This window comes from Mirounga leonina, unplaced genomic scaffold, assembly GCF_011800145.1.
Source record: "Mirounga leonina isolate KUSES-001 unplaced genomic scaffold, KU_Mleo_1.0 Mir_128, whole genome shotgun sequence".
Taxonomy (NCBI): domain Eukaryota; kingdom Metazoa; phylum Chordata; class Mammalia; order Carnivora; family Phocidae; genus Mirounga; species Mirounga leonina.
Window position 1 is genome coordinate 39,883,523 of NW_023270320.1, and position 12,254 is coordinate 39,895,776.

A 12,254-nucleotide genomic window follows, 5' to 3' on the forward strand; every position below is an offset into this window, starting at 1 on the left:
CATCTCTCCCCAGATCAAAGGCAATGCCGATGGTTTTTCAGACAAACAGAAACTCGGAGACTCTGCCACCAGCAGAAAGCGCTAACGGGTGTAATTCAGACAAGGAAAGCGACTCCAGGTGGGAAATCTATAAGAGAAAAAAAAAGAGCAAAGAACGTCACGAGTGACCCCAATTCTATAGAAATGTATCTTCATGAAATTCATAGAAAATTGGTTTTAATTGGGGCGAATTTTTTAGGACTTCCATGATGTCCTCATGAGCTATTTATCTTGGATCTTGGCCCACAGCACTGCAATCCGCCTCACTTGCAGGACATACTTATTTTGGGAAAAGAAGAGATGTGCACAGAGTGATTTAGTGTTTTACTTTAGGCCAAATCCGGGCATGTGTTTTTTTGCACACAGCCCTCAGTCAAAAAGGTATTTACATTTTTAAAGGGTCGTAACAACAAAACCAAACAAAGAAAAATCTGTGGTTCCCCAAATCTGGCCCTTTATAGAAAGAGTTTACTGACTGCTGGTTTAGATTATCTAAATTACAGGGTGGTATTTTGGGGGAGTTTGTTTCTTTTCTTTTCTGTCGTAGATGCAAAAACATGTTCAATTAAAAGAGCAGTTTGTTTTTCAATTAAAAGCGCCTGTTTTCCTCAGGCACAGAATATGTGCTCATCATGGGAGTATGTGGTAGGAGGTGACTTACAATTCCACCCCAGGAGCCACGGATGAAAAGTGCTGTCCTTCAATTTGCTGACAAAGTCACCAGGCGCTCCCGGGAGGCTCCCGGCCGCTGTTGTCCACGCGAAGTGCTGCGCTCTACCTAACAAAAGTGAGTTTCTCCTCCAAACAAAATTTAAAAGCCATCAAGTTTTAATGACTGTACAGAATTGCTGATATGTATGAATTGTATCTGAACATTTCAAATGGAATTACTTAGAAATCAAGACTTCTAAGACATTCAGAAATGTGACCTAAGAGTGCTCCGTGGGTGTCCACGTGCACACACACACACATGCATGCACACGCACACACATGCAAACGCGCGCATGTGCACGCACGTGCGCGTACGCGCACACACACACGCACATGCATGCACACATGTACACTCACGCGCACAGCGCACACACGTGCACACACACGTACATGCACACACGCACACACATGCACGCACACACGTAGATGCACATGCGCACACACGTGCACGCGCACACACGTACGTGCACGCACACACAACGTACATGCACGCACGCACAGGTGCACACACATACATGCACACACGTGCACACACGCGCACACATACATGCATGCACGCACAGGTGCACACACGTGCACACACGCACACACATACATGCACGCACACACAGGTGCACACACACGTACGTGCACACACGCACATGCACGCACGCACGTGCGTGCACGCACGCACACATACGTGCACGCATGCATGCACACGTGCACACGCGCACGCACACGTGCACACACGCACACGTACATGCACACACGCATGCACACGCACATGCATGCACACACGCACGTGCACGCACACGCACATACATGCATACGTGCGCTCACACGCACGCACACGTACGTGCACGCACACACGTGCACCCACACGTACGTGCACCCACACGTACGTGCACACACGTGCACCCACACGTGCACGCACTCAACACACACGCACTCTGTAAGCCCATTTAGGCACACCCCTTTCACGTGCTACGTCAGCATGGGCTCCTGGGGGCCTGTCGGGGCTTTAATTTGTAAATCCACAGCTGCCACCTCTTTCCATCACACGTCACACGCATGGTTTGCCTGAGGAAACAGTACACGGCAGGCTCTAGTAGGGGAGAAGACAGATCTAGAATATTAGTTCTTCTTTCTTCTCTGCAGAACCTCAATCCAACGCGCTGTCCATTAGGTAGCGTACCAAGCAGTCTCATTTCCAACTCCATGAGACGTGTATACATATATATATCCCTATACAAACATACAAATAGATGGACATATAGCCACAGGAAAAGCCTTAGCTTGCTGTTACAGCACAATGAGCATAGAGAAGCCAATAGGGTCATGCTGTTAGCCTGCCTATTTCAGACAGTCCTAGCGCCTGCCGTGCACGCCACGAGGTCCAGTGGCCGTGTCCAGCTCTTGATTACTCCTGCAACAAAAGGGAAAAGCTGGCTCGTTCACTAGAGGTTTCCCAGACGCAAAATCCTGTTGAAACACTTGGGTCACAGCAGTTGGTGCTACCCAAACTAGTACGTCAGTGTTATCCCCATGCTCACGTCAAGGCAGTGGCGTTTTCAAAACCCACAGGTCTTTCTCCTAAGGGCCGCCCAGGATGCCAGCAAGAAAAAGCTGACCGAAGATTCGGTCGGAGGGTGTGTCCGTGCGCAGACCGGGGAGCCCAGCTCACACAGCTCGCAGCCCCCACCGCATCCTGGCGTAGCTTCCGGGAGAACTGGGGACCCGGACCAGCTGCCCCGCGAGTCTCCCACTCTGACAACCACACCCCCTCGGGGGCTCGGCCCTGCTTCCAGGGGAGGAGTCAGGCACACGCCCTGCTGGGTACTGACCCCTTCTGGTTAAGTGTCACCCACACTGCAGAAAAGTCAGCCATTGGAGCCAGGCATGGCCGTGAAGGAACGAGCCCGTGACGTGGGGACTGCACGAAGGAGGACCTGGGTTTAGGCTGGCCTCGAGACACCATGCCTTTCCAAGCCCACAGCTGGTCACTCTGCGGGCTCCCGTGTGCACCTGCTCTGGGCAGCTGCTGCTCAAGCTCTAAAATCGTGCCGTGTTCAAAACGCCCTCGTAAAGGCCACAGCAAGACGTGACCCGAGATCGTTCACACAAGCAAACAGCCACTGGCTGGAGACGCGCGCTGTGCTGGGGACAGAGCAGGGAAGGCGCCCAGGAGCCCGGCCAGGGCTGTGACTGAGGCTAGGTGACGCAGGAGGAGCTTTCACGAACGGTTCCTCTGGAGCCAGGCTCGGTGCCCGTGTGTAAAAGAGAGGCAGTCCTCTCTTCCTCAGCATTAGATGACCCCGTGGCTGCTGAAAATAACGTTTTGTGTAGTCTTCCCCTCAGACTGCTGGTTTTTTACATTACCAACACGGGGTATAATTTCTCTGGCCTGTTTTTAATAACACTAGGCTGATAGTTGGGGCTTTCCAAAAGGCTGATGATCAGAGGAATCCTCTTAAGGTCACTCGCTAGAGTGACTTCCAGTCCCTCGTAGCAGGCCCACACAGAAGGGCCCCTCGCGTGTTAGATCGTTATCACAAACACGTGTTGCTCTAGGACTTAGCTCATGCATCCCATGACACGCATTACCTTTGAAAATAAAAATGCATTTCAGCGCCTCGGTTAACAAGCATTTGTCATATGCTGTTTAAAATAATATATGTATGGAAAAGGGTGTTGAAAATACGTGACATGCGCTGGTTTATTTAATAGTGGCTGTGGTGTCACTTCAAGTATCTTGATGTTTCCGTAATTCAATGTCCTGAGCGTTTTCGTCTGTCCCCAGTGTGTGACGTTCTGTGCTCTCCAGCAGATGGTGGGATTGCAGGCGGAGCGCCCGCCACAGGCCCCGCAGTCCTTGGGGTTCTAGACCGGCCCTGGAGTCACCATCAGAGTGCCAGCAGGACCGGTGCTGAACATGGCATCCTGCCCACATGTCCTGCGGTGAGAACCCAGACCCCAAAGCCAGCGCCGATGGCCTCAGGGCCACCTGGACCACGACGGAAACCTCAAGTCAGGGGAGGTGCCCAGATGTGCAAATGTACAGGGACACTTCATGTGGGTTCAGAAGGAAGATGTAAGTGGTTTTGAAAAGCAGGGCAACGGCAGCTGATGAAGCCCATGGCAGCGTGGGGCCGGGCTGGTCGTGCAGCGAGCTTTGCTTGCCTGGGTCCCTCGGCCACTCCGTGGCTGCCGTGGTCCCATAAATCTGTTTGCCTCCATGATGGTTGGTTTGCGTGTCCAGGTGACTGGGCCACAGGACACCCAGAGGAAACATGATTTCGGGGTACGTCTGAGGCTATCTCCCTAAGACACCAGCACTGAATTGGAAGATGAGTGAGGACGGCCACCGGTGTGGGCGGGCATCACGCCGTCCACGGAGGCCCTTCTGCTCAAGCTGGATCACGCATCCTCTGCGAAGAGCACACCTGGTTCTGGGGCCTTTGACCCTCACGCCGGCCTCTGGGCCTCCAGCCTGCCGGACACGGATCGCAGGGCTTCCCAGCCCCCGTGACATGGCAGCCAACACCGCATCCGAAATCTCTTTCCAGAAATAGATACATATGTCCTGTTGGTTCTGTTGCTCCAGGGAACCTACAACAGCCTCCGTCCCCACTGAGCAGAAGTAACGAAGACTGGGAGGAGTGCTGGAGGGCACTCGGGTACAGGAGAGGAGGAAAGACAGATGGACTCGGACGGCAGACGGGGCAGGAATCAGACCCCCGGCACCCGGCCCAGAGGGGTCTCTGCACTGACAGCAGCAGTTCTCACTGGTTTGCACACCCGTAGTAAAGGACGTACAGTGGGCTGCAGGCCAGGGCACACTGCGAGCCTGAGTGTGTGCGCATGCATGCAGGCGCGACGGTCGTCCACTGTGCATGCGTGAGTGCACGTGCACGTATGACAGTCACCCAGCAGGCATGGTGTGCATGCATGACGATCATCCACCCTTAAATCCTGGCCTAAGCTCTGATTATCTTTCACTCTTCCATCTTACTTGTAATTGCTAATTCCTTCCAATTTGGTTAATAATCTAAGGGGTTTCAGGGCAGCCTCCCCTGACTCTCAGGCCCTGTCCTGTCCGTCCTGGCCCCGATCACTGCCCTGGGCATCCTCACATCTGTGCCACCCCCCCCCCCGACCCAGCGGTGGCTCTGCATCTTCTCCTCCTCAACTCCCCCAGGACACAGACTCCTCGTCTGCTGAAGTCACAGCTACGATGCTGTTCTGTCATCTCTTCCTCCGGGAACCCGAATCTCGGATGCATTAAAACCAAGCACAGAGGCCTTTGAATTGTGCCAAGTAAATGATCAATAACTAGACAGAGAAAGAGAGCTAGAGACCAAGACAGAGACAGAGACAGAGAGACAGAGAGAGACAGAGACAGAGGGGGATGGGGGCATCCGTCCTTCAGGGCCGGGAATCAAAGACTTCTGTGTCTCTAGTTACAAATCACTCGCACATACCTGGACCTCTTTTGAGAAGAATACAGCAAGCAACATCAAAGAAAACTCTTTGATCGTCAACAAAAATGGTAAGGGATTAACAATAAACGTTCTTTGCTCCAATGCAAGGACCTCCTTGGGCAGCAGAGGTCAGTCACCACGAGACTTCCCGTTTGTTCCTGGATAGCCGCCCGCCAGGAGGAGGGGACAGAGGGGAGATTCAGAGCAGGGCCCGCGGAGAGAAAGGGCCTTTGTCCGCGGGACTTTCACACACACACACACACACACACACACACACAGACAATGGACACTGAGCCGTCTGTGTCCCTGTTCCCAGGATTCACAGAGGCTAATCTGTGACAAGCAAGACAAGGGGAGAAAGCATCTTGTGCACAGAACACCGCCTGGGAAGTCAGTGATATCACGTATGAAATCCTTCCAGGAAAAGGAAGCGAGGGCAGAAGAGCCGGGAAAGCGCCCACAGCAGACAGGCGGTCGCTGCCAAGGCCTCGTCCATCCCCCGGAGCGCGGAGACTTGGTGCAGTGCGGTGCCCGCCGCCTCTGAAAGCTCGCTGTTCACCCATTGTTGGTAATCCTGTGTCCAAGGAGTTGGCAGGGCTCTGCTGCCAGATGGGAACTATGGAAACCAGGCCTGTGTGCTCATTCTGGCCCCGCGGGGGCATCCGTCCCGTGGGGGGCTGGGGGGGCGTGCACCCCACAGCGCACTCCACGCTCCCTCTCCCGGCTGGACGGGCAGACGGACGGACAGGATCGCTGATTGCAGAGCAGCACGTGACCCCCTCGGGCTGTGAGTCAGACGGAGTTACCCCTCGAATCAGAAAAATCACCGAACGTTTTGAAGAGTACAAACATTTTCCAAACGGCAACCACCCTTGGGGCAGCTCTTGAGCCGACAGAGGTCCTGGGAAGGCCGTCTGAGGGGAAGCAGCGCTGCTCCTGCACTAGACTTCATGTCCAGTTCCTCCCCCTTATTCCAGAGGGCCTGTTGCCTAAAAACCCAAGGGGAGACGGGGCAGCTGCGGCCCATGAAGTACTCCTGAGCTGCTTGACCACGCTGGACGTGCTGAAGGACGGGATGTGTGTTTTGATGCATTAAAACATGTTTTCTCAGACTGCTTGTGTACATGAGCTCAATGACATCTTCACTGCTCGGATTTTAGCGTGTTTCCAGGTTAGGCCCCGGAAGCAGGAGGGAATATCTTCAGAACATATCACAAAGGTGAACATGTAATTCATAGAGAAATAAGAGGATCTACATTTCAATCCCACTCCTCAATTAGCCTGGGAACTGCAGAACTCTGGGCAGGTGATGACTCCACCCAAACCCGGGGCACTGGGACCCTGGGCGGAACCCCACACAGCCGTGAGCCCGCAGGGCTGGGTCCTGGGAGAGTCCCGGACCCACGAAAACCCCGTGAGACGCGGGGAGCTGCCAGGAGAACTCGCCGTTCAGCCTACACCTGCCTAGAGCATTTACTGGAAAGCGCTCAGAACTGGGAATGCTTCCTGCCCCCTGGGACGTCTACGCTCCTGCCACAACCCAGGAGCATGGTCCCCAAGGACCCCGGGCCATTCCTCTGAGGGGGAACCATGAGGAAGGACCTCTGAGTCCCAGTCCTTACAGAGGGCGGGGCCCTAACTCAGTCACTCCCGCGTTCACACTGGCCGGGCCTCTGTGGTCAGTCCCTGGTGCCCACTCCTCCCCACCCCTCGTCCCTCAGTACCGTGAAAACACCACCACCTCTGCACAGACTCCCCCTGGACCGTCGGTAGTGACAATACAACCTGATGCCCAAAATGTTAGGTGATGAGGCTGTGTTTGACATGCCTCAAAGGCTGGAAACCCCGGCGCTCACACCATGCCTTTGACGGGGGAGGGGCAGTGGCCCGAGGTGTCTCCGGGCCACACTGATTAAGAACACAGGCGCGTGACCAGTGACCGGAAGCCTGCTTCCCCGCAAACCGAATTCCTGATCCGGAAATCTCCACGCTAATTCGCATGAATACAAGCCAAAGGCTTAGTGGGGCTTGACATGATAGTGATCAAGTTTGTAAAGGTGCAAACGTTAGTTTGCAGTCCCCTGTTGTCGGTGACGGTTTATACTTCACCTACATTTTACGAACATGCTAATTGAGTCTAAAGACGGAGTTCATTTCACAGGTTTGGGGGAACATGGTGATATTGGCCCTATGCATTGTGGAGGACAGGACCTGTGTGCTGTGTGATTCACGAAGACCTTTCGTGTGCCTTGTGCTATTTATTGCATCTTAGGTCTTGCAGGGACACCTGATCTCACGGTTGCCACATCTCGAGTATTACGTCCGAAGTCAGCACCACCATTCGTCATCACTGGGGCGGTGGTCCTGCTTATCTTCCAAATTGTATTCTCTTTCCTTATATCTGCTTTTGTTTTTTAGGGCCATAGGTAAGTGTAAGCATATGCCATATTCTGATGAATTTAAGGCTTACATTCATGTTTTGAAACTGTGCATTTTACACCTCTGAGTGGGAGAAAAGGATTCATCTTCTTATGCAACCTTTCCTTCACTTCCTCGGGCGCACCTGGGCTTACACGCACGCGCCCCCGTTACAAGCTAACAACCTCTAACTGTGCATTTTAGCACACGGCACCCTCCTGCTTGTGTACTCGTGTGACGGACTTGAATGTGGGTTCATACAGCTGCATGCATCAGAAAAACGAGTTTCAATGTAGAGTTTAGTACGTGTTCATAGTCCTGTTTATAAAAAAGAACTTGACAATATATCAAGAGATTAGAGAATTTATACATTATATAAACAAATATGAAACATGCTATTTGTTAAACCGCTAAAAATTAATTCCCAAAAAACAAACCATCAAGAAAAAAAATTAATGGATTTGACATTCAAGTTAAGGATTAGATTACTATTCAATAAAAGATCCCCACACCCCCCAAAAAATGCTCACAGGTGAGGGAACACACTTCAAACCTCTAAAATAAGCAAAAAGGCAGTATCTCAAGTCTACAAGAGATTATAAATCAACAAAGAAAAATATATAAAGAAGGTAAACCGGTCACAGAAGTGGGCAGTTAACCGAGATAAACAAGGGGTTCTCAGTCCCCTAATTGTCAGAGAAAAGCACATTAAAACAGGAGGTCCTACTCTCCCGCCCGGTGGTCAGACACGGGAAAGGCGCATAAAAACAAGCGCTGGGGAGGAGGTGGGTGGACACGGGGTGCCCAGCGCTGACGGGCAGGATGCCACCGCCATGCAGAAATGCCCCCGCTCGAGGGGCAGGGGGTCGAGATCCCGCCTGGGCCACGGACCGAGTGTACGGACCGTTCTGCCGCGTGGGAGCCCTGAGGGGGCTCCTCTCGGGAGGACGGCTAGGTAAGCACTGGCCCGGTCTGTGTGGCTTAGGCAGAGATGGCGAGCAGGGGAGCACGCCCAGGAGGGCGGAGACCAGGCCCGGACGCCGGGGTAGCCGCCAACAGAGCCACGAGCAGCCTGCCCCATACTGCTGTCCACACCGCAGCTGGTACGGACGTGGCCCATCCACATCGCAGACCCTCGGGATCAGACAGCAGACCCCGACGCTCACTCACCCAGAATCCGCAGGTGCACAGGTACATCCGGTCTCAGAGCCCGGCAAGGCGCCATCCCGGCTGCAGGGTCGGGGGCAACTCCGTCCCCACTTCCAGCCCGGGGAGGCGAGTCACTGGACCGGACAGCTGCTCCATGGGGGAGAAGTCGCAGTGGCGGGCGAGACAAAGATGGCTCGCGACGTGCCACAGAGAACTGGCCGGCGGTCGGCAGTCACGGGACCAACACAAAGCAACAGAGGCAGTTCTTTTTAAACGTGGGAAGACAGTGAGAAAAGATCAAGGTCGATTAAACACACACCCTGAACACTGAACTCTGCGTATCTGCACGCGACGGGACACACCGGGGACACGCAACCTCCCGTCGGCGGAGCGTCGAGGCTCAGCCCGGGCCACGCGGCACCACCAGGATGGAGCAGGAAATCCGAGCTCTGGGGTGCACAGCCCTGCCCCTCAGGGAGCGCAGGTGCCTGAGCCAGACATGGAGAACTGGGGTAAGGGAAGAGCAACCCGCTAGACGAAGACAGGAGCACGTTACCTGATGCAGTTGGGTTTGGGGCAGGTTCTCCTACAGGCTGCCTGCGAGCCTCTAACTGCTCACACACTGCTGACAAATCGCCCTGACAATCTCACTCACGTGTGGCAGTTTAAGAAGCAAAACAAACAAGCCAAGGGAGAAAAGGAGACAAACCAAGAAACAGACCCTTAACAACAGAGAACACACTGCAGGTCCCCAGAGGGGAGGGGCGGGGGGACAGTAGAAATAGAGGAGGGGGATGAAGGAGAGCACTTGCCGTGATGAAAAATAAAATAAAACAACTAAACATAAATAAAAACTGCCCTGAAAGGAATATTGATAGAGAAATATAGAACAGCTGGCTCAGGGATGAGTCTGATGGCGCAGAGTGCGTCTCCTCCGTCTGGCAGGCGTCCTCAGTGACAAGCTGTCTGCTCACGCCCGCGCCCTCCTGCAGGGCTCCCCACCCACTCCTCGGGGGTCTTGCGGGTGCAGGTGCTGACGGAGAGCCCGCGACCCAGGCAGGGGAAGGTAAGACGGGCTCGCTCCAGTGAGGATGACCGACAGACATGCCCACCCTGAATAATTACAGGGAAGACCTGATTCACGGGATCATGATAAAGACACAATCACAAAGCTCTAACTAGATGCTAATAAAAAGCGTCAAAGAAAGCAAAGCCTTCCCAGTGAGGAGACCACAGCCAGGATGGAGGGGACGGGGGGCAGGCAGCTGTCAGAGGCCTTCTGAGGGAGACGGGGGATGACAGAGGCCAGGAGCCCCAGGGAGACCAGGGGACAGAGGTCCAGGCAGAGGGGACCCCAGTGTCAGCGCTGTGTGGGGGACAGCAAGATCGCCAGAATGCCTGGAAACGAGAGGAAAGGCAGGGAGGAGCCACACAGGACTTGGTGGGGGCTGGACCGTGGAGCCCCTGGGCCAGGCAGGGGTGTGGGCACGCTACTGGGGAGCCTGAGGGGACGGTGAGTGCCCTGCCAGGAGGGGCGTCCCTCGGACAGGCGCTCAGTGTGACCACAGCTGAGGGTCAGGTTCACCTTCTCTGCTGATGTTTAAAATCCTTGCTCGCCCAGCCTTTCCATTCAGCACCAGTGAAGCTCTAACAGTGGCAGGGGGGCTGGTCCCGGGTGTTGGGCGGGGAGCTGCAAGCCCGCACGAAGGCCGCCAGAGGCCTGAACGCTCAGGCCCAGCCGCCTCTGTGGAGCCTGGCCGGGTGCCCCGTGCAGTGCGGGGTTGGCTGGTGCCCCTGGGGTGCGCACGCCCTGGAGGGGAGCGGTGGGGTGTGCACGCTCTCCGCCCAGGGAGGGAGCAGGGCCTCCAGGCCACCGGACAGAGGCCGTGCAGGGCACAGAAGGGCCTCCGATGGGCCAGGGCAGGGACAAGAAGGGAACCCCCACGAACGGGAGGACAAGGGGGTCCTGGTGGAGCCAGCCCCGGCCCCTGTGTCCTGTCCACCTCAGGCTAGTGGGCACTCGGCCCTGTGTTACTGGAGGGGCAGCCAGGGCAGCCCAGAGCTCAGGGCTAACCCTCAGAAGATACAGAAGTGGTTGTTGAATGACTGAATGGTCAGTGAAGCTCCAGCGAAAATCCTCACCCTACCGTCACAGCTCAGACGGGAGCCAACAGCAGGACAATTGCTCCCGTTCTCTGGCTCCCCATTTTGCAGGGAGGAGGCCGAAGCACGGAGGACTGATGAACGTGTCCAGGGCTGCCCGGACCGTGGGGGGCTGTGGTATGCAGGTGGGCAGGCTGTCCTGGGCAGGTGGCCCGTGGGGGCTCCCCCTGTAAAGGGCAGCTTTCCTAATCTGCAGAAGTCAGGTGGCTCTAAAATGGCCTTGCCACGTGAGTGTCACCTTGGGGACCGTAATATGCCAACCCTACAGAATGTCTGTGAGGCGTGAACGAGATAATGTGAGTGAGCTGCCCGGTGTGGCATCTGCCTGTGGACGTTCACTCCATGAGAGCTGTTTGTTTCACCCACTTTGAGAAACAACCTTTCAAAAAGAACTTACAAAAAAACAAAACAAAACAAAAGAGAATGACTGATACACAAAACATAGATGGATCTCAAAAACATTGCGCTGAGTGGAAAAAACAGGACGACAGAAAAAAAGCAAATGGTGTATGTTTCCATGTTTACGAAACTGATCTATAGTGACAAAGGCAGGACGGTGACCTCCCCGAGCCAGGGTGTAGGGTCGGGCAGCAAAGGCGTCAGAGGGAAGTCTCAGGCAAGGAGCTGCTCCGTATTTTGTAGTGTAACTCCATGGACACCTATATCCACAAACCAATGTATTTTGTCAGAAGTCATTGAACTGTGTACTGAAAATGAGGGTATTTGGTTGTGTGTAAATTGTATGTTAATAAAGTTGATCTTAAAATAATACATAAATTGAAAACTTATGTCCACACAAAAACCTGCACACTTTATCCATAACTGCCAAAGCTTGGAAGCAAGCTTTGTCCTTTAGCAGATGGATGAAGAAACTATGGTATGTTCAGACCATGGAATAGTGTTTAACACTAAAAAGAAATGAGCTATTCAACCATGAGGACATGGAGGAACCTTAAATGCACATCACCCAGTGGAAGAAGCCAGTCTGAAGGCTACTTACTCTGTGATTCCAACTCTGTGACTTTCTGGAAAGGCAAAACTATGGACACAGTAAAGAGATGAGTGGCTGCCAGCGAATGAGGATGGAGAGGGTGGTTGGGGATGGAGAGGGAGGGTTGAGGATGGAGAGGGAGGATTGAGGATGGAGAGGGAGGGCTGAGGATGGATATGGAAGGATGAGGATGGAGACGGAGGGTTGAGGTTGGAGAGGAGGGTTGGGGATGGAGAGGAGGGTTGAGGATGGATATGGAGGGATGAGGATGGAGAGGGAGGGTTGAGGTTGGAGAGGGAGGGCTGAGGATGGAGAGGGAGGGG